Below are 22,428 nucleotides of genomic sequence, written 5' to 3'. Positions count from 1 at the left end.
TACACTGTGAAACCCCATACACACCTGGCAGGATCCTGATGCACTGTGAAACCACATACACACCTGGCAGGATCCTGATACACTGTGAAACCCCCATACAAACCGGGCAGGATCCTGATACACTGTGAAACCCCCATACACACCTGGCAGGATCCTGATACACTTTTAATACCCCATACACAGCTGGCAGGATCCTGATGCACAGTGAAACCCCATGCACATATGGCAGGATCCTGACACACTGTGAAAACCCCATACACACCTGTCAGGATCCTGATACACTGTGAACTACCCATACACACCTGGCAAGATCCTGACACACTGTGAAACCCCATAAACACCTGTCAGGATCCTGATCCACTGTGAAACCCCCATACACACCTGGAAAGATCCTGATACACTGTTAAAACACCATTCACACCTGGCAGGATCCTGATCCACTGTGAAACCCCGTTCACATTTGGCAGCATCACTATACACTGTGAAACCCCATACACGTCTGGCAGGATCTTGACACACTGTGAAACCCCAGACACATCTGGCAGGATCCTGATGCACTGTGAAAACCCCATACACACCTGGCAGATCCTGATACACTTTGAATACCCCATAAACAACTGGCAGGATCCTGATGCACTGTGAAAACCCCATGTACACCAGGCAGGATCCTGATACACAGTGAAACCCCATACACACCTGGCAGGAACCTGATGCACTGTGAAACCCCATACACACCTGGCAGGATCCTGATACACTGTGAAACCCCCATACACACCTGGCAGGATCCTGATCCACAGTGAAAACTCCATACACACCTGGCAGAATCCTGATACACTATGAAAACCCATACACACCTGGCTGGATCCTGATCCACTGTGAAACCCGATACACACTTGGCAGGATCCTGATCCACTGTGAAACCCCATACACACTTGGCAGGATCCTTATCCACTGTGAAAACCCCATACACACCTGGCAGGATCCTGGTGCACTGTGAAAACCCCCATACACACATGGCAGTATCCTGATACACTGTGAAAACCCCAAACACACCTGGCAGGATCCTGATACACTGTGAAAACCCCATACACACCAGGCAGGATCATGATAGACAGTGAAACCCCATACACACCTGGCAGGATCCTGATACACTGTGAAACCCCATACACAACAGGCAGGATCCTGATCCACTGTGAAAACCCCATACACACCTGGCAGGATCCTGAAACACTGTGAAAACCCCATACACACCTGGCAGGATACTGATCCACTGTGAAAACCCCATACACACCCGGTAGGATCCTGATACACTATGAAACCCCCATACACACCTGGCAGGATCCTGAGACACTGTGAAAACCCCCAAAACACCTGGCAGGATCCTGATCCACTGTGAAACCCCAGACACACCTGGCAGGATCCTGATCCACTGTGAAAACCCATACACAACTGGCAGGATCCTGATCCACTGTGAAAACACCATGCACACCTGGCAGGATCATGTTACACTGTGGAAACCCCATACACATCTGGCAGGATCCTGATCCAATGTGAAAACCCCATACACACATGGCAGGATCCGTATCCACTGTGAAAACCCCATACACACCTGGCAGGATCCTGGTCCACTGTGAAAACCCATACACATCTGGCAGGATCCTGACACACTGCGAAAACCCCAAACACACCTGGAAGGATCCTGATGCACTGTGAAAACCCCATACACACCTGGCAGGATCCTGATCCACTGTGAAACCCCATTCTCATCTGGCAGGATCCAAATCCACTGTGAAACCCCATTCACATCTGGCAGGATCCTGATCCACTGTGAAAAGCCATTCACATCTGGCATGATCCTGATGCACTGTGAAAACCCCATACACACCTGGCAGATCCTGATACACTGTGAATACCCCATAAACAACTGGCAGGATCCTGATGCACTGTGAAACCCCCATACAAACCGGGCAGGATCCTGATACACTGTGAAACCCCCATACACACCTGGCAGGATCCTGATACACTTTTAATACCCCATACACACCTGGCAGGATCCTGATGCACAGTGAAACCCCATGCACATCTGGCAGGATCCTGACACACTGTGAAAACCCCATACACACCTGTCAGGATCCTGATACACTGTGAACTACCCATACACACCTGGCAAGATCCTGACACACTGTGAAACCCCATAAACACCTGTCAGGATCCTGATCCACTGTGAAACCCCCATACACACCTGGAAAGATCCTGATACACTGTTAAAACACCATTCACACCTGGCAGGATCCTGATCCACTGTGAAACCCCGTTCACATTTGGCAGCATCCTGATACACTGTGAATCCCCATACACGTCTGGCAGGATCTTGACACACTGTGAAACCCCAGACACATCTGGCAGGATCCTGATGCACTGTGAAAACCCCATACACACCTGGCAGATCCTGATACACTGTGAATACCCCATAAACAACTGGCAGGATCCTGATGCACTGTGAAAACCCCATGTACACCAGGCAGGATCCTGATACACAGTGAAACCGCATACACAGCTGGCAGGATCCTGATGCACTGTGAAAACCCATACACACCTGGCAGGATCCTGATACACTGTGAAACCCCCATACACACCTGGCAGGATCCTGATCCACAGTGAAAACCCCATACACACCTGGCAGGATCCTGATACACTGTGAAAACCCCATACACTCCTGGCAGGATCCTGATACACTGTGAAAACCCCATATACACCTGGCAGGATCCTGATACACTGTGAAAATCCCATACACACCTGGCAGGATCCTGATCCACTGTGAAAACCCAATACACACCTGGCAGGATACTGATACACTGTGAAAACCCCATACACACCTGGCAGGATACTGATCCAATGTGAAATCCCCATACAAACCTGGCAGGATCCTGACACACTATGAAACTCCCATACACACTAGGCAGGATTCTGATACACTGTGAAAACCTCAAACACACCTGGCAGGATCATGATATACTGTGAAAACCCATACACACCTGGCAGGATCCTGATCCACCGTGAAAACCCATACATACCTGGCAGGATCCTGATCCACTGTGAAAACCCCATACAAACCTGGCAGGATTCTCTTACACTGTGGAAACCCCATACACATCTGGCAGGATCCTGATCCACTGTGAAAACACCATACACACCTGGAAGGATCCTGATCCACTGTGAAAACCCCATACACTCCTGGCAGATTCTGATGCACTGTGAAAACCCCATACACACCTGGCAGGACACTGTGACACTTTGAATACTCCATACACACCTGGAAGGATCCTGATACACTGTGAAAAACCCATACACACCTGGCAGGTTCCTAAACCACTGTGAAAATCCATTCACATCTGGCAGGATCCTGATCCACTGCGAAACCCCATTCACATCTGGCAGGATCCTGATACACTGTGAAAACACCATACACGCCTGGCAGGATACTGATTCACTGTGAAAACCCCATACTCACCTGGCTGGATCCTGATCCACTGTGAAAACCCCATACACACCTGGCAGGATCCTGTTACACAGTGAAAACCCCATACACACCTGGCAGGATCCTGTTAGACTGTGAAAACCCCAAACTCACCTGGCAGGATCCTGATCCACTGTGAAAACCCCATACACACCTGGCAGGCCCCTGATACACTGTGAAAATCCTGCAAACACCTGGCTGATCCTGATGCACTGCGAAACCCGATGCACAACTGGCAGGATCCTGATAAACTGTGAAAAACCCATACACACCTGGCAGGACCCTGACACACTGTGAAAACCCCATACACACCTGGCAGGATCCTGATACACTGTGAAAACCCCATACACACTTGGCAGGATCCTGATCCACTGTGAAAACCCCATACACACCTGGCAGGATCCTGATACACAGTGAAAACCCATACACACCTGGCAGGATCTTGTTACATTGTGGAAACCCCATACACATCTGGCAGGATCCTGATACACTGTGAAAACCCCATAAACACCAGGCAGGATCCTGATGCACAGTGAAACCCCATACACATCTGGCAGGATCCTGGTCCACTGTGAAAACCCCATACACACCTGTCAGGATCCTGATCCACTGTGAAAACCCCATACACACCTGGCAGGATCCTGATCCACTGTGAAAACCCCATACACACTTGGCAGGATCCTGATCCACTGTGAAAACCCATACACATCTGGCAGGATCCTGACACACTCTGAAAACCCCATACACACATGGCAGGATCCTGATCCACTGTCAAAACCCATACACATCTGGCAGGATCCTGACATACTGTGAAAACCCCATACACACCTGGCAGGATCCTGATACACTGTGAAAACACCATACACACCTGGCAGGATCCTGATCCACTTTGAAACCCCATTCACATCTCGCTGGACCCTGATACACTGTGAAAACCCCAAACACACCTGGCAGGATCCTGATACACTGTGAAAACCCCATACACACCAGGCAGGATCCTGATACACTGTGAAACCCCATACACAACTGGCAGGATCCTGATCCAATGTGAAAACCTCATACACACCTGGCAGGATCCTGAAACACTGTGAAAACCCCATACACACCTGGCAGGATACTGATCCACTGTGAAAACCCCATACACACCTGGTAGGATCCTGATACACTATGAAACCCCCATACACACCTGGCAGGATCCTGAGACACTGTGATAACCCCAAAAACACCTGGCAGGTTCCTGATCCACTGTGAAACCCCATACACACCTGGCAGGATCCTGATCCACTGTGAAACCCCATACACACCTGGCAGGATCCTGATCCACTGTGAAAACCCCATACACACCTGGCAGGATCATGTTACACTGTGGAAACCCCATACACATCTGGCAGGATCCTGATCCAATGTGAAAACCCCATACACACATGGCAGGATCCGTATCCACTGTGAAAACCCCATACACACCTGGCAGGATCCTGATCCACTGTGAAAACCCCATACACACTTGGCAGGATCCTGATCCACTGTGAAAACCCATACACATCTGGCAGGATCCTGACACACTCTGAAAACCCCATACACACATGGCAGGATCCTGATCCACTGTCAAAACCCATACACATCTGGCAGGATCCTGACATACTGTGAAAACCCCATACACACCTGGCAGGATCCTGATACACTGTGAAAACACCATACACACCTGGCAGGATCCTGATCCACTTTGAAACCCCATTCACATCTCGCTGGACCCTGATACACTGTGAAAACCCCAAACACACCTGGCAGGATCCTGATACACTGTGAAAACCCCATACACACCAGGCAGGATCCTGATACACTGTGAAACCCCATACACAACTGGCAGGATCCTGATCCAATGTGAAAACCTCATACACACCTGGCAGGATCCTGAAACACTGTGAAAACCCCATACACACCTGGCAGGATACTGATCCACTGTGAAAACCCCATACACACCTGGTAGGATCCTGATACACTATGAAACCCCCATACACACCTGGCAGGATCCTGAGACACTGTGATAACCCCAAAAACACCTGGCAGGTTCCTGATCCACTGTGAAACCCCATACACACCTGGCAGGATCCTGATCCACTGTGAAACCCCATACACACCTGGCAGGATCCTGATCCACTGTGAAAACCCCATACACACCTGGCAGGATCATGTTACACTGTGGAAACCCCATACACATCTGGCAGGATCCTGATCCAATGTGAAAACCCCATACACACATGGCAGGATCCGTATCCACTGTGAAAACCCCATACACACCTGGCAGGATCCTGATCCACTGTGAAAACCCATACACATCTGGCAGGATCCTGACACACTGCGAAAACCCCAAACACACCTGGAAGGATCCTGATACACTGTGAAAACCCCATACACACCTGGCAGGATCCTGATCCACTGTGAAACCCCATTCTCATCTGGCAGGATCCAAATCCACTGTGAAACCCCATTCACATCTGGCAGGATCCTGATCCACTGTGAAAACCCATTCACATCTGGCAGGACCCTGATACACTGTGAAACCCCATACACACCTGGCAGGATCCTGATGCACTGTGAAACCCCATACACACCTGGCAGGATCCTGATACACTGTGAAACCCCCATACAAACTGGGCAGGATCCGGATACACTGTGAAACCCCCATACACACCTGGCAGGATCCTGATACACTTTTAATACCCCATACACACCTGGCAGGATCCTGATGCACAGTGAAACCCCATGCACATCTGGCAGGATCCTGACACACTGTGAAAACCCCATACACACCTGTCAGGATCCTGATACACTGTGAACTACCCATACACACCTGGCAAGATCCTGATACACTGTGAAAACCCCATAAACACCTGTCAGGATCCTGATCCACTGTGAAACCCCCATACACACCTGGAAAGATCCTGATACACTGTTAAAACACCATTCACACCTGGCAGGATCCTGATCCACTGTGAAACCCCGTTCACATTTGGCAGCATCCTGATACACTGTGAAACCCCATACACGTCTGGCAGGATCTTGACACACTGTGAAACCCCAGACACATCTGGCAGGATCCTGATGCACTGTGAAAACCCCATGCACACCTGGCAGATCCTGATACACTGTGAATACCCCATAAACAACTGGCAGGATCCTGATGCACTGTGAAAACCCCATGTACACCAGGCAGGATCCTGATGCACTGTGAAACCCCATACACACCTGGCAGGATCCTGATACACTGTGAAACCCCCATACACACCTGGCAGGATCCTGATCCACAGTGAAAGCTCCATACACACCTGGCAGAATCCTGATACACTATGAAAACCCATACACACCTGGCAGGATCCTGATCCACTGTGAAACCCCATACACACTTGGCAGGATCCTGATCCACTGTGAAACCCCATACACACCTGGCAGGATCCTGGTGCACTGTGAAAACCCCCATACACACCTGGCAGGATCCTGATACACTGTGAAAACCCCAAACTCACCTGGCAGGTAACTGATACACTGTGAAACCCCATACACACCTGGCAGGATACTGATACACTGTGAAAACACCATACACACCTGGCAGGATCCTGATCCACAGTGAAAACCCCATACACACCTGGCAGGATCCTGATACACCGTGAAAACCCCATACACTCCTGGCAGGATCCTGATACACTGTGAAAACCCCATACACACCTGGCAGGATCCTGATACACTGTGAAAATCCCATACACACCTGGCAGGATCCTGATCCACTGTGAAAACCCAATACACACCTGGCAGGATCCTGATAACACTGTGAAAACCCCATACACTCCTGGCAGGATCCTGATACACTGTGAAAACCCCATACACACCTGGCAGGATCCTGATCCACTGTGAAACCCCATAAACACTTGGCTGGATCCTGATCCACTGTGAATCCCCATACACACCTGGCAGGATCCTGTTATACAGTGAAACCCCATACACACCTGGCAGGACCCTGATACACTGTGAAACCCCATACACACCTGGCAGGATACAGATACACTGTGAAAACCCCGTACACACCTGGCAGGATCCTGATCCACTGTGAAAACCCCATACACGACTGGCAGATCCTGATACACTGTGAGAACCGCATACACACCTGGCAGGACCCTGATCCAATGTGAAAACCCCAAACACGCCTGGCAGGTAACTGAGACACTGTGAAGCCCCATACACTTTTACCAGGATCCTGATACACTGTGAAAACACCATACACACCTGGCAGGATCCTGATCCACTGTGAAAACCCCATACACACCTGGCAGGATCCTGATAAACTGTGAAAATCCCATACACACCTGGCAGGATCCTGATACACTGTGAAAACCCCATGCACACCTGGCAGGATCCTGATACACTGTGAAAACCCCATACACACCTGGCAGGATCCTGATCCACTGTGAAACCCCATACACACCTGGCCGGAACCTGATCCACTGTGAAAACCCCATACACACCTGGCAGGATCATGTTACACTGTGGAAACCCCATACACATCTGGCAGGATCCTGATCCAATGTGAAAACCCCATACACACATGGCAGGATCCGTATCCACTGTGAAAACCCCATACACACCTGGCAGGATCCTGATCCACTGTGAAAACCCATACACATCTGGCAGGATCCTGACACACTGCGAAAACCCCAAACACACCTGGAAGGATCCTGATACACTGTGAAAACCCCATACACACCTGGCAGGATCCTGATCCACTGTGAAACCCCATTCTCATCTGGCAGGATCCAAATCCACTGTGAAACCCCATTCACATCTGGCAGGATCCTGATCCACTGTGAAAACCCATTCACATCTGGCAGGACCCTGATACACTGTGAAACCCCATACACACCTGGCAGGATCCTGATGCACTGTGAAACCCCATACACACCTGGCAGGATCCTGATACACTGTGAAACCCCCATACAAACTGGGCAGGATCCGGATACACTGTGAAACCCCCATACACACCTGGCAGGATCCTGATACACTTTTAATACCCCATACACACCTGGCAGGATCCTGATGCACAGTGAAACCCCATGCACATCTGGCAGGATCCTGACACACTGTGAAAACCCCATACACACCTGTCAGGATCCTGATACACTGTGAACTACCCATACACACCTGGCAAGATCCTGATACACTGTGAAAACCCCATAAACACCTGTCAGGATCCTGATCCACTGTGAAACCCCCATACACACCTGGAAAGATCCTGATACACTGTTAAAACACCATTCACACCTGGCAGGATCCTGATCCACTGTGAAACCCCGTTCACATTTGGCAGCATCCTGATACACTGTGAAACCCCATACACGTCTGGCAGGATCTTGACACACTGTGAAACCCCAGACACATCTGGCAGGATCCTGATGCACTGTGAAAACCCCATGCACACCTGGCAGATCCTGATACACTGTGAATACCCCATAAACAACTGGCAGGATCCTGATGCACTGTGAAAACCCCATGTACACCAGGCAGGATCCTGATGCACTGTGAAACCCCATACACACCTGGCAGGATCCTGATACACTGTGAAACCCCCATACACACCTGGCAGGATCCTGATCCACAGTGAAAGCTCCATACACACCTGGCAGAATCCTGATACACTATGAAAACCCATACACACCTGGCAGGATCCTGATCCACTGTGAAACCCCATACACACTGGGCAGGATCCTGATCCACTGTGAAACCCCATACACACCTGGCAGGATCCTGGTGCACTGTGAAAACCCCCATACACACCTGGCAGGATCCTGATACACTGTGAAAACCCCAAACTCACCTGGCAGGTAACTGATACACTGTGAAACCCCATACACACCTGGCAGGATACTGATACACTGTGAAAACACCATACACACCTGGCAGGATCCTGATCCACAGTGAAAACCCCATACACACCTGGCAGGATCCTGATACACCGTGAAAACCCCATACACTCCTGGCAGGATCCTGATACACTGTGAAAACCCCATACACACCTGGCAGGATACTGATACACTGTGAAAATCCCATACACACCTGGCAGGATCCTGATCCACTGTGAAAACCCAATACACACCTGGCAGGATCCTGATAACACTGTGAAAACCCCATACACTCCTGGCAGGATCCTGATACACTGTGAAAACCCCATACACACCTGGCAGGATCCTGATCCACTGTGAAACCCCATAAACACTTGGCTGGATCCTGATCCACTGTGAATCCCCATACACACCTGGCAGAATCCTGTTATACAGTGAAACCCCATACACACCTGGCAGGACCCTGATACACTGTGAAACCCCATACACACCTGGCAGGATACAGATACACTGTGAAAACCCCGTACACACCTGGCAGGATCCTGATCCACTGTGAAAACCCCATACACGACTGGCAGATCCTGATACACTGTGAGAACCGCATACACACCTGGCAGGACCCTGATCCAATGTGAAAACCCCAAACACGCCTGGCAGGTAACTGAGACACTGTGAAGCCCCATACACTTTTACCAGGATCCTGATACACTGTGAAAACACCATACACACCTGGCAGGATCCTGATCCACTGTGAAAACCCCATACACACCTGGCAGGATCCTGATAAACTGTGAAAATCCCATACACACCTGGCAGGATCCTGATACACTGTGAAAACCCCATGCACACCTGGCAGGATCCTGATACACTGTGAAAACCCCATACACACCTGGCAGGATCCTGATCCACTGTGAAAACCCCATCCACAACTGGCAGGATCCTGATACACTGTGAAAACCCCATACACTCCTGGCAGGATCCTGATACACTGTGAAAACCCCATATACACCTGGCAGGATCCTGATACACTGTGAAAACCCCATGCACACCTAGCAGAATCCTGATGCACTGTGAAACCCCATACACATCTGGCAGGATCCTGACGCACTGTGAAAACCCCATACACACCTGGCAGGATCCTGATACACTGTGAAAACCCCATACACACCTGGCAAGACGCTGATACACTGTGAAAACCCCACACACACCTGGCAGGATCCTGATACACTGTGAAAACCCCATACACACCTGGCAGGACCATGATGCACTGTGAGAACCCCATGAACACCAGGCAGGCTCCAGATACACAGTGAAACCAAATCCACTCCTGGTAGGATCCTGATACACTGTGAAACGCCATACACACCTGGCAGGATACTGATACACTGTGAAAAACACCATGTGCACCTGGCTGGATCCTGATCCACTGTGAAAACCCCCATACACACCAGGCTGGATCCTGATCCACTGTGAAAACCCCAAACACACCTGGCAGGATCCTGATACACTGTGAAAACCCAAAGGCACCTGGCAGGATCCTGATCAACTGTGAAACCCCATGCACACCTGGCAGGATTCTGGCCCACTGTGAAATCCCCACACACACCTGTCAGGATCCTGTTACACTGTGGAAACCCCATACACATCTGGCAGGATCCTGATCCATTGTGAAAACCCCATACACACCTGGCAGGAGACTGATCCACTGTGAAAACCCCATACACACCTGGCAGGATCCTGATCCACTGTGAAACCCCATAAACACTTGGCAGGATCCTAATCCAGTGTGAATCCCCATACACACCTGGCACGATCCTGTTACACTGTGAAACCCCATACACACCTGGCAGGACCCTGATACACTGTGAAACCCCAAACACACCTGGCAGGATACAGATACACTGTGAAAACCCCGTACACACCTGGCAGGATCCTGATCCACTGTGAAAACCCCATACACAACTGGCAGATCCTGATACACTGTGAAAACCCCACACACACCTGGCAGGACTCTGATGCACTGTGAAAACCCCAAACACACCTGGCAGGATCCTGATCCACTGTGAAAACACCATAAATAGGTGGCAGGATCCTGGTGCACTGTGAAAACCCCCATACACACCTGGCAGGATCCTGATACACTGTGAAAACCCCAAACACAACTGGCAGGTAACTGAGACACTGTGAAACCCCATACACACCTGGCAGGATCCTGATACACTGTGAAAACACCATACACACCTGGCAGGATCCTGATCCACTGTGAAAACCCCATACACACCTGGCAGGATACTGATACACTGTGAAAACCCCATACACACCTGGCAGGATCCTGATACACTGTGAAAACCCCATGCACACCTGGCAGGATCCTGATACACTGTGAAAACCCCATACACACCTGGCAGGATCCTGATCCACTGTGAAAACCCCATACACACTTGGCAGGATCCAGATACACTGTGAAAACCCCATACACTCCTGGCAGGATCCTGATACACTGTGAAAACCCCATATACACCTGGCAGGATCCTGATACACTGTGAAAACACCATGCACACCTGGCAGGATCCTGATGCACTGTGAAACCCCATACACATCTGGCAGGATCCTGAGACACTGTGAAAACCCCATACACACCTGGCAGGATCCTGATACACTGTGAAAACCCCATACACACCTGGCAAGACGCTGATACACTGTGAAAACCCCCCACACACCTGGCAGGATCCTGATACACTGTGAAAACCCCATACACACCTGGCAGGACCATGATGCACTGTGAGAACCCCATGAACACCAGGCAGGCTCCAGATACACAGTGAAACCCCATCCACTCCTGGAAGGATCCTGATACACTGTGAAACGCCATACAGACCTGGCAGGATCCTGATACACTGTGAAAAGCCCATACACACCTGGCTGGATCCTGATACACTTTGAAAACCCCCATACACACCGGGCTGGATCCTGATCCACTGTGAAAACCCAAAGACACCTGGCAGGATCCTGATCAACTGTGAAACCCTATGCACACCTGGCAGGATCCTGGCCCACTGTGAAATCCCCACACACACCTGGCAGGATCCTGTTACACTGTGGAAACCCCATACACACCTGGCAGGATCCTGATACACCGTGAAATGCCGACACACTCCTGGGAGGATCCTGATACACTGTGAAAACCCCAGACACACCTGGCAGGATCCTGATACACTGTGAAAATCCCGTACACACCTGGCAGGATCCTGATCCACTGTGAAAACCCCATGCACTCCTGGCAGGAACCTGAGACACTGCGAAAACCCCATGCACTCCTGGCAGGATCCTGATACACTGTGAAAACCCCATACACACCTGGCAGGATCCTGATCCACTGTGAAACCCCATAAACACTTGGCAGGATCCTAATCCACTGTGAATCCCCATACACACCTGGCAGGATCCTGTTACACTGTGAAACCCCATACACCCCTGGCAGGACCCTGATACACTGTGAAACCCCAAACACACCTGGCAGGATACAGATACACTGTGAAAACCCGGTACACACCTGGCAGGATCCTGATCCACTGTGAAAACCCCATACACAACTGGCAGATCCTGATACACTGTGAAAACCCCACACACACCTGGCAGGACTCTGATGCACTGTGAAAACACCAAACACACCTGGCAGGATCCTGATCCACTGTGAAAACACCATAAATAGGTGGCAGGATCCTGGTGCACTGTGAAAACCCCCATACACACCTGGCAGGATCCTGATACACTGTGAAAACCCCAAACACAACTGGCAGGTAACTGAGACACTGTGAAACCCCATACACACCTGGCAGGATCCTGATACACTGTGAAAACACCATACACACCTGGCAGGATCCTGATCCACTGTGAAAACCCCATACACACCTGGCAGGATCCTGATACACTGTGAAAACCCGATACACACCTGGCAGGATCCTGATACACTGCGAAAACCCCATGCACACCTGGCAGGATCCTGATACACTGTGAAAACCCCATACACACCTGGCAGGATCCTGATCAACTGTGAAAACCCCACACACATGGCAGGATCCAGATACACTGTGAAAACCCCATACACTCCTGGCAGGATCCTGATACACTGTGAAAACCCCATATACACCTGGCAGGATCCTGATACACTGTGAAAACACCATGCACACCTGGCAGGATCCTGATGCACTGTGAAACCCCATACACATCTGGCAGGATCCTGACACACTGTGAAAACCCCATACACACCTGGCAGGATCCTGATACACTGTGAAAACCCCATACACACCTGGCAAGACGCTGATACACTGTGAAAACCCCACACACACCTGGCAGGATCCTGATACACTGTGAAAACCCCATACACACCTGGCAGGACCATGATGCACTGTGAGAACCCCATGAACACCAGGCAGGCTCCAGATACACAGTGAAACCCCATCCACTCCTGGAAGGATCCTGATACACTGTGAAACGCCATACACATCTGGCAGGATCCTGATACACTGTGAAAAGCCCATACACACCTGGCTGGATCCTGATACACTTTGAAAACCCCCATACACACCGGGCTGGATCCTGATCCACTGTGAAAACCCCAAACACACCTGGCAGGATCCTGATACACTGTGAAAACCCAAAGACACCTGGCAGGATCCTGAACAACTGTGAAACCCTATGCACACCTGGCAGGATCCTGGCCCACTGTGAAATCCCCACACACACCTGGCAGGATCCTGTTACACTGTGGAAACCCCATACACACCTGGCAGGATCCTGATACACCGTGAAAAGCCCACACACTCCTGGCAGGATCCTGATACACTGTGAAAACCCCAGACACACCTGGCAGGATCCTGATACACTGTGAAAATCCCGTACACACCTGGCAGGATCCTGATCCACTGTGAAAACCCTATGCACTCCTGGCAGGAACCTGATACACTGTGAAAACCCCATGCACTCCTGGCAGGATCCTGATACACTGTGAAACCCCATACACACCTGGCAGGATCCTGATACACTGTGAAAAAACCATACACACCTGGCAGGATCCTGATCCACTGTGAAAACCCCATACACACCTGGCAGGATCCTGATACACTGTGAAAACCCCATACACACCTGGCAGGATCCTGATACACTGTGAAAACCCCATGCACACCTGGCAGGATCCTGATACACTGTGAAAACCCCATACACACCTGGCAGGATCCTGATCAACTGTGAAAACCCCACACACATGGCAGGATCCAGATACACTGTGAAAACCCCATCCACTCCTGGCAGGATCCTGATACACTGTGAAAACCCCATATACACCTGGCAGGATCCTGATACACTGTGACAACACCATGCACACCTGGCAGGATCCTGATGCACTGTGAAACCCCATACACATCTGGCAGGATCCTGACACACTGTGAAAACCCCATACACACCTGGCAGGATCCTGATACACTGTGAAAACCCCATACACACCTGGCAAGACGCTGATACACTGTGAAAACCCCACACACACCTGGCAGGATCCTGATACACTGTGAAAACCCCATACACACCTGGCAGGACCATGATGCACTGTGAGAACCCCATGAACACCAGGCAGGCTCCAGATACACAGTGAAACACCATCCACTCCTGGAAGGATCCTGATACACTGTGAAACGCCATACACACCTGGCAGGATCCTGATACACTGTGAAAAGCCCATACACACCTGGCTGGATCCTGATACACTTTGAAAACCCCCATACACACCGGGCTGGATTCTGATCCACTGTGAAAACCCCAAACACACCTGGCAGGATCCTGATACACTGTGAAAACCCAAAGATACCTGGCAGGATCCTGATCAACTGTGAAACCCTATGCACACCTGGCAGGATCCTGGCCCACTGTGAAATCCCCACACACACCTGGCAGGATCCTGTTACACTGTGGAAACCCCATACACACCTGGCAGGATCCTGATACACCGTGAAAAGCCCACACACTCCTGGCAGGATCCTGATACACTGTGAAAACCCCAGACACACCTGGCAGGATGCTGATACACTGTGAAAATCCCGTACACACCTGGCAGCATCCTGATCCACTGAGAAAACCCCATGCACTCCTGGCAGGAACCTGATATACTGTGAAAACCCCATGCACTCCTGGCAGGATCCTGATACACTGTGAAAACCCCATACACACCTGGCAGGATCCTGATACACTGTGAAACCCCATAAACATTTGGCAGGATCCTAATCCACTGTGAATCCCCATACACACCTGGCAGGATCCTGTTACACTGTGAAACCCCATACACACCTGGCAGGACCCTGATACACTGTGAAACCCCAAACACACCTGGCAGGATACAGATACACTGTGAAAACCCCGAACACACCTGGCAGGATCCTGATCCACTGTGAAAACCCCATACACAACTGGCAGATACTGATACACTGTGAAAACCCCACACACACCTGGCAGGACTCTGATGCACTGTGAAAACCCCAAACACACCTGGCAGGATCCTGATCCACTGTGAAAACACCATAAACAGGTGGCAGGATCCTGGTGCACTGTGAAAACCCCCATACACACCTGGCAGGATCCTGATACACTGTGAAAATCCCAAACACAACTGGCAGGTAACTGAGACACTGTGAAAACCCATACACACCTGGCAGGATCCTGATACACTGTGAAAACACCATACACACCTGGCAGGATCCTGATCCACTGTGAAAACCCCATACACACCTGGCAGGATCCTGATGCACTGTGAAAACCCCATACACACCTGGCAGGATCCTGATACACTGTGAAAACCCCATGCACACCTGGCAGGATCCTGATACACTGTGAAAACCCCATACACACCTGGCAGGATCCTGATCCACTGTGAAAACCCCATACACACCTGGCAGGATCCAGATACACTGTGAAAACCCCATACACTCCTGGCAGGATCCTGATACACTGTGAAAACCCCATATACACCTGGCAGGATCCTGATACACTGTGAAAACACCATGCACACCTGGCAGAATCCTGATGCACTGTGAAACCCCATACACATCTGGCAGGATCCTGACACACTGTGAAAACCCCATACACACCTGGCAGGTTCCTGATACACTGTGAAAACCCCATACACACCTGGCAAGACGCTGATACACTGTGAAAACCCCACACACACCTGGCAGGATCCTGATACACTGTGAAAACCCCACACACACCTGGCAGGATCCTGATACACTGTGAAAACCCCATACACACCTGGCAGGACCATGATGCACTGTGAGAACCCCATGAACACCAGGCAGGCTCCAGATACACAGTGAAACCCCATCCACTCCTGGAAGGATCCTGATACACTGTGAAAGGCCATACACACCTGGCAGGATCCTGATACACTGTGAAAAGCCCATACACACCTGGCTGGATCCTGATACACTTTGAAAACCCCCATACACACCGGGCTGGATCCTGATCCACTGTGAAAACCCCAAACACACCTGGCAGGATCCTGATACACTGTGAAAACCCAAAGACACCTGGCAGGATCCTGATCAACTGTGAAACCCTATGCACACCTGGCAGGATCCTGGCCCACTGTGAAATCCCCACACACACCTGGCAGGATCCTGTTACACTGTGGAAACCCCATACACATCTGGCAGGATCCTGATCCACTGTGAAAACCCCATACACACCTGGCAGGATCCTGATACACTGTGAAAACCCCATACACGCCTGGCAGGATCCTGAAAAACTGTGATACCCCATACACACCTGGCAGGATCCTGACACACTGTGAAAAACCCATACACACCTGGCAGGATCCCGATCCACTGTGAAAACCTATACACATCTGGCAGGGTCCTGACACACTGTGAAAACCCCGTACACACCTGGCAGGATCCTGATCCACTGTGAAAACCCCATACACAACTGGCAGATCCTGATCCACTGTGAAACCCCATTCACATCTGGCAGGATCCTGATACACTGTGAAAACCCCATACACACCTGACAGGATCCTGATACATTGTGAAAACCCCATACACAACTGGCAGTATCCTGATACACTGTGAAAACCCCTATACAGACTGGCAGGATCCTGATGCACTGTGAAAACCCCATACACACCTGACAGGATCCTGATACACTGTGAAAACCCCATACACACCTGGCAAGACCCTGATACACTGCGAAAACCCCATACACACTTGGCAAGTTCCTGATACACTGTGAAAACCCCATACACACCTGGCAGGACCATGATGCACTGTGAAAACCACATGAACACCTGGCAGGATCCTGATCCACTGTGTAACCCCATTCACATCTGGCAGGATCCTGATGCACTGTGAAAACCCCATACACACCTGACAGGATCCTGATACACTGTGAAAACCCCATACACAACTGGCAGGATCCTGATACACTGTGAAAACCCCACACACACGGCAGGATCCTGATGCACTGTGAAAACCCCATACACACCTGACAGGATCCTGATACTCTGTGAAAACCCCATACACACCTGGCAAGACCCTGATACACTGTGAAACCCCCATACACACCTGGCAAGTTCCTGATACACTGTTAAATACCCATACACACCTGGCAGGACCATGATGCACTGTGAAAACCCCATACACACCTGGCAGGATACTGATCCAGTGTGAAATCCCCAAACAAACCTGGCAGGATCCTGATACACTATGAAACCCCCATACACACCTGGCTGGATTCTGATACACTGTGAAAACCTCAAACACACCTGGCAGGATCCTGATATAAATGTGAAAACCCATACACACCTGGCAGGATCCTGATCCACTGTGAAAACCCATACACACCTGGCAAAATACTGATCCACTGTGAAAACCCCACACACACCTGGCAGGATTCTCTTACACTGTGGAAACCCCATACACATCTGGCAGGATCCTGATACACTGTGAAAACACCATACACACCTGGCAGGATCCTGATCCACTGTGAAAACCCCATACACACCTGGCAGGATCCTGATACACTGTGAAAACCCGATACACACCTGGCAGGATCCTGATACACTGTGAAAACCCCATGCACACCTGGCAGGATCCTGATACACTGTGAAAACCCCATACACACCTGGCAGGATCCTGATCAACTGTGAAAACCCCACACACATGGCAGGATCCAGATACACAGTGAAAACCCCATACACTCCTGGCAGGATCCTGATACACTGTGAAAACCCAATATACACCTGGCAGGATCCTGATACACTGTGAAAACACCATGCACACCTGGCAGGATCCTGATGCACTGTGAAACCCCATACACATCTGGCAGGATCCTGACACACTGTGAAAACCCCATACACACCTGGCAGGATCCTGATACACTGTGAAAACCCCATACACACCTGGCAAGACGCTGATACACTGTGAAAACCCCACACACACCTGGCAGGATCCTGATACACTGTGAAAACCCCATACACACCTGGCAGGACCATGATGCACTGTGAGAACCCCATGAACACCAGGCAGGCTCCAGATACACAGTGAAACCCCATCCACTCCTGGAAGGATCCTGATACACTGTGAAACGCCATACACACCTGGCAGGATCCTGATACACTGTGAAAAGCCCATACACACCTGGCTGGATCCTGATACACTTTGAAAACCCCCATACACACCGGGCTGGATCCTGATCCACTGTGAAAACCCCAAACACACCTGGCAGGATCCTGATACACTGTGAAAACCCAAAGACACCTGGCAGGATCCTGAACAACTGTGAAACCCTATGCACACCTGGCAGGATCCTGGCCCACTGTGAAATCCCCACACACACCTGGCAGGATCCTGTTACACTGTGGAAACCCCATACACACCTGGCAGGATCCTGATACACCGTGAAAAGCCCACACACTCCTGGCAGGATCCTGATACACTGTGAAAACCCCAGACACACCTGGCAGGATCCTGATACACTGTGAAAATCCCGTACACACCTGGCAGGATCCTGATCCACTGTGAAAACCCTATGCACTCCTGGCAGGAACCTGATACACTGTGAAAACCCCATGCACTCCTGGCAGGATCCTGATACACTGTGAAAACCCCATACACACCTGGCAGGATCCTGATCCACTGTGAAACCCCATAAACACTTGGCAGGATCCTAATCCACTGTGAATCCCCATACACACCTGGCAGGATCCTGTTACACTGTGAAACCCCATACACCCCTGGCAGGACCCTGATACACTGTGAAACCCCAAACACACCTGGCAGGATACAGATACACTGTGAAAACCCGGTACACACCTGGCAGGATCCTGATCCACTGTGAAAACCCCATACACAACTGGCAGATCCTGATACACTGTGAAAACCCCACACACACCTGGCAGGACTCTGATGCACTGTGAAAACACCAAACACACCTGGCAGGATCCTGATCCACTGTGAAAACACCATAAATAGGTGGCAGGATCCTGGTGCACTGTGAAAACCCCCATACACACCTGGCAGGATCCTGATACAATGTGAAAACCCCATGCACTCCTGGCAGGATCCTGATACACTGTGAAACCCCATACACACCTGGCAGGATCCTGATACACTGTGAAAACACCATACACACCTGGCAGGATCCTGATCCACTGTGAAAACCCCATACACACCTGGCAGGATCCTGATACACTGTGAAAACCCCATACACACCTGGCAGGATCCTGATACACTGTGAAAACCCCATGCACACCTGGCAGGATCCTGATACACTGTGAAAACCCCATACACACCTGGCAGGATCCTGATCAACTGTGAAAACCCCACACACATGGCAGGATCCAGATACACTGTGAAAACCCCATCCACTCCTGGCAGGATCCTGATACACTGTGAAAACCCCATATACACCTGGCAGGATCCTGATACACTGTGAAAACACCATGCACACCTGGCAGGATCCTGATGCACTGTGAAACCCCATACACATCTGGCAGGATCCTGACACACTGTGAAAACCCCATACACACCTGGCAGGATCCTGATACACTGTGAAAACCCCATACACACCTGGCAAGACGCTGATACACTGTGAAAACCCCACACACACCTGGCAGGATCCTGATACACTGTGAAAACCCCATACACACCTGGCAGGACCATGATGCACTGTGAGAACCCCATGAACACCAGGCAGGCTCCAGATACACAGTGAAACACCATCCACTCCTGGAAGGATCCTGATACACTGTGAAACGCCATACACACCTGGCAGGATCCTGATACACTGTGAAAAGCCCATACACACCTGGCTGGATCCTGATACACTTTGAAAACCCCCATACACACCGGGCTGGGTTCTGATCCACTGTGAAAACCCCAAACACACCTGGCAGGATCCTGATACACTGTGAAAACCCAAAGATACCTGGCAGGATCCTGATCAACTGTGAAACCCTATGCACACCTGGCAGGATCCTGGCCCACTGTGAAATCCCCACACACACCTGGCAGGATCCTGTTACACTGTGGAAACCCCATACACACCTGGCAGGATCCTGATACACCGTGAAAAGCCCACACACTCCTGGCAGGATCCTGATACACTGTGAAAACCCCAGACACACCTGGCAGGATGCTGATACACTGTGAAAATCCCGTACACACCTGGCAGCATCCTGATCCACTGAGAAAACCCCATGCACTCCTGGCAGGAACCTGATACACTGTGAAAACCCCATGCACTCCTGGCAGGATCCTGATACACTGTGAAAACCCCATACACACCTGGCAGGATCCTGATCCACTGTGAAACCCCATAAACATTTGGCAGGATCCTAATCCACTGTGAGTCCCCATACACACCTGGCAGGATCCTGTTACACTGTGAAACCCCATACACACCTGGCAGGACCCTGATACACTGTGAAACCCCAAACACACCTGGCAGGATACAGATACACTGTGAAAACCCCGAACACACCTGGCAGGATCCTGATCCACTGTGAAAACCCCATACACAACTGGCAGATACTGATACACTGTGAAAACCCCACACACACCTGGCAGGACTCTGATGCACTGTGAAAACCCCAAACACACCTGGCAGGATCCTGATCCACTGTGAAAACACCATAAACAGGTGGCAGGATCCTGGTGCACTGTGAAAACCCCCATACACACCTGGCAGGATCCTGATACACTGTGAAAATCCCAAACACAACTGGCAGGTAACTGAGACACTGTGAAAACCCATACACACCTGGCAGGATCCTGATACACTGTGAAAACACCATACACACCTGGCAGGATCCTGATCCACTGTGAAAACCCCATACACACCTGGCAGGATCCTGATGCACTGTGAAAACCCCATACACACCTGGCAGGATCCTGATACACTGTGAAAACCCCATGCACACCTGGCAGGATCCTGATACACTGTGAAAACCCCATACACACCTGGCAGGATCCTGATCCACTGTGAAAACCCCATACACACCTGGCAGGATCCAGATACACTGTGAAAACCCCATACACTCCCGGCAGGATCCTGATACACTGTGAAAACCCCATATACACCTGGCAGGATCCTGATACACTGTGAAAACACCATGCACACCTGGCAGGATCCTGATGCACTGTGAAACCCCATACACATCTGGCAGGATCCTGACACACTGTGAAAACCCCATACACACCTGGCAGGTTCCTGATACACTGTGAAAACCCCATACACACCTGGCAAGACGCTGATGCACTGTGAAAACCCCACACACACCTGGCAGGATCCTGATACACTGTGAAAACCCCACACACACCTGGCAGGATACTGATACACTGTGAAAACCCCATACACACCTGGCAGGACCATGATGCACTGTGAGAACCCCATGAACACCAGGCAGGCTCCAGATACACAGTGAAACCCCATCCACTCCTGGAAGGATCCTGATACACTGTGAAACGCCATACACACCTGGCA

The sequence above is a fragment of the Heterodontus francisci genome, unplaced genomic scaffold (genome assembly GCF_036365525.1).
Source record: "Heterodontus francisci isolate sHetFra1 unplaced genomic scaffold, sHetFra1.hap1 HAP1_SCAFFOLD_54, whole genome shotgun sequence".
In the NCBI taxonomy this organism is placed as follows: domain Eukaryota; kingdom Metazoa; phylum Chordata; class Chondrichthyes; order Heterodontiformes; family Heterodontidae; genus Heterodontus; species Heterodontus francisci.
The sequence above is the reverse complement of the archived record's forward strand: the minus strand, read 5'-3'. Positions refer to the sequence as shown.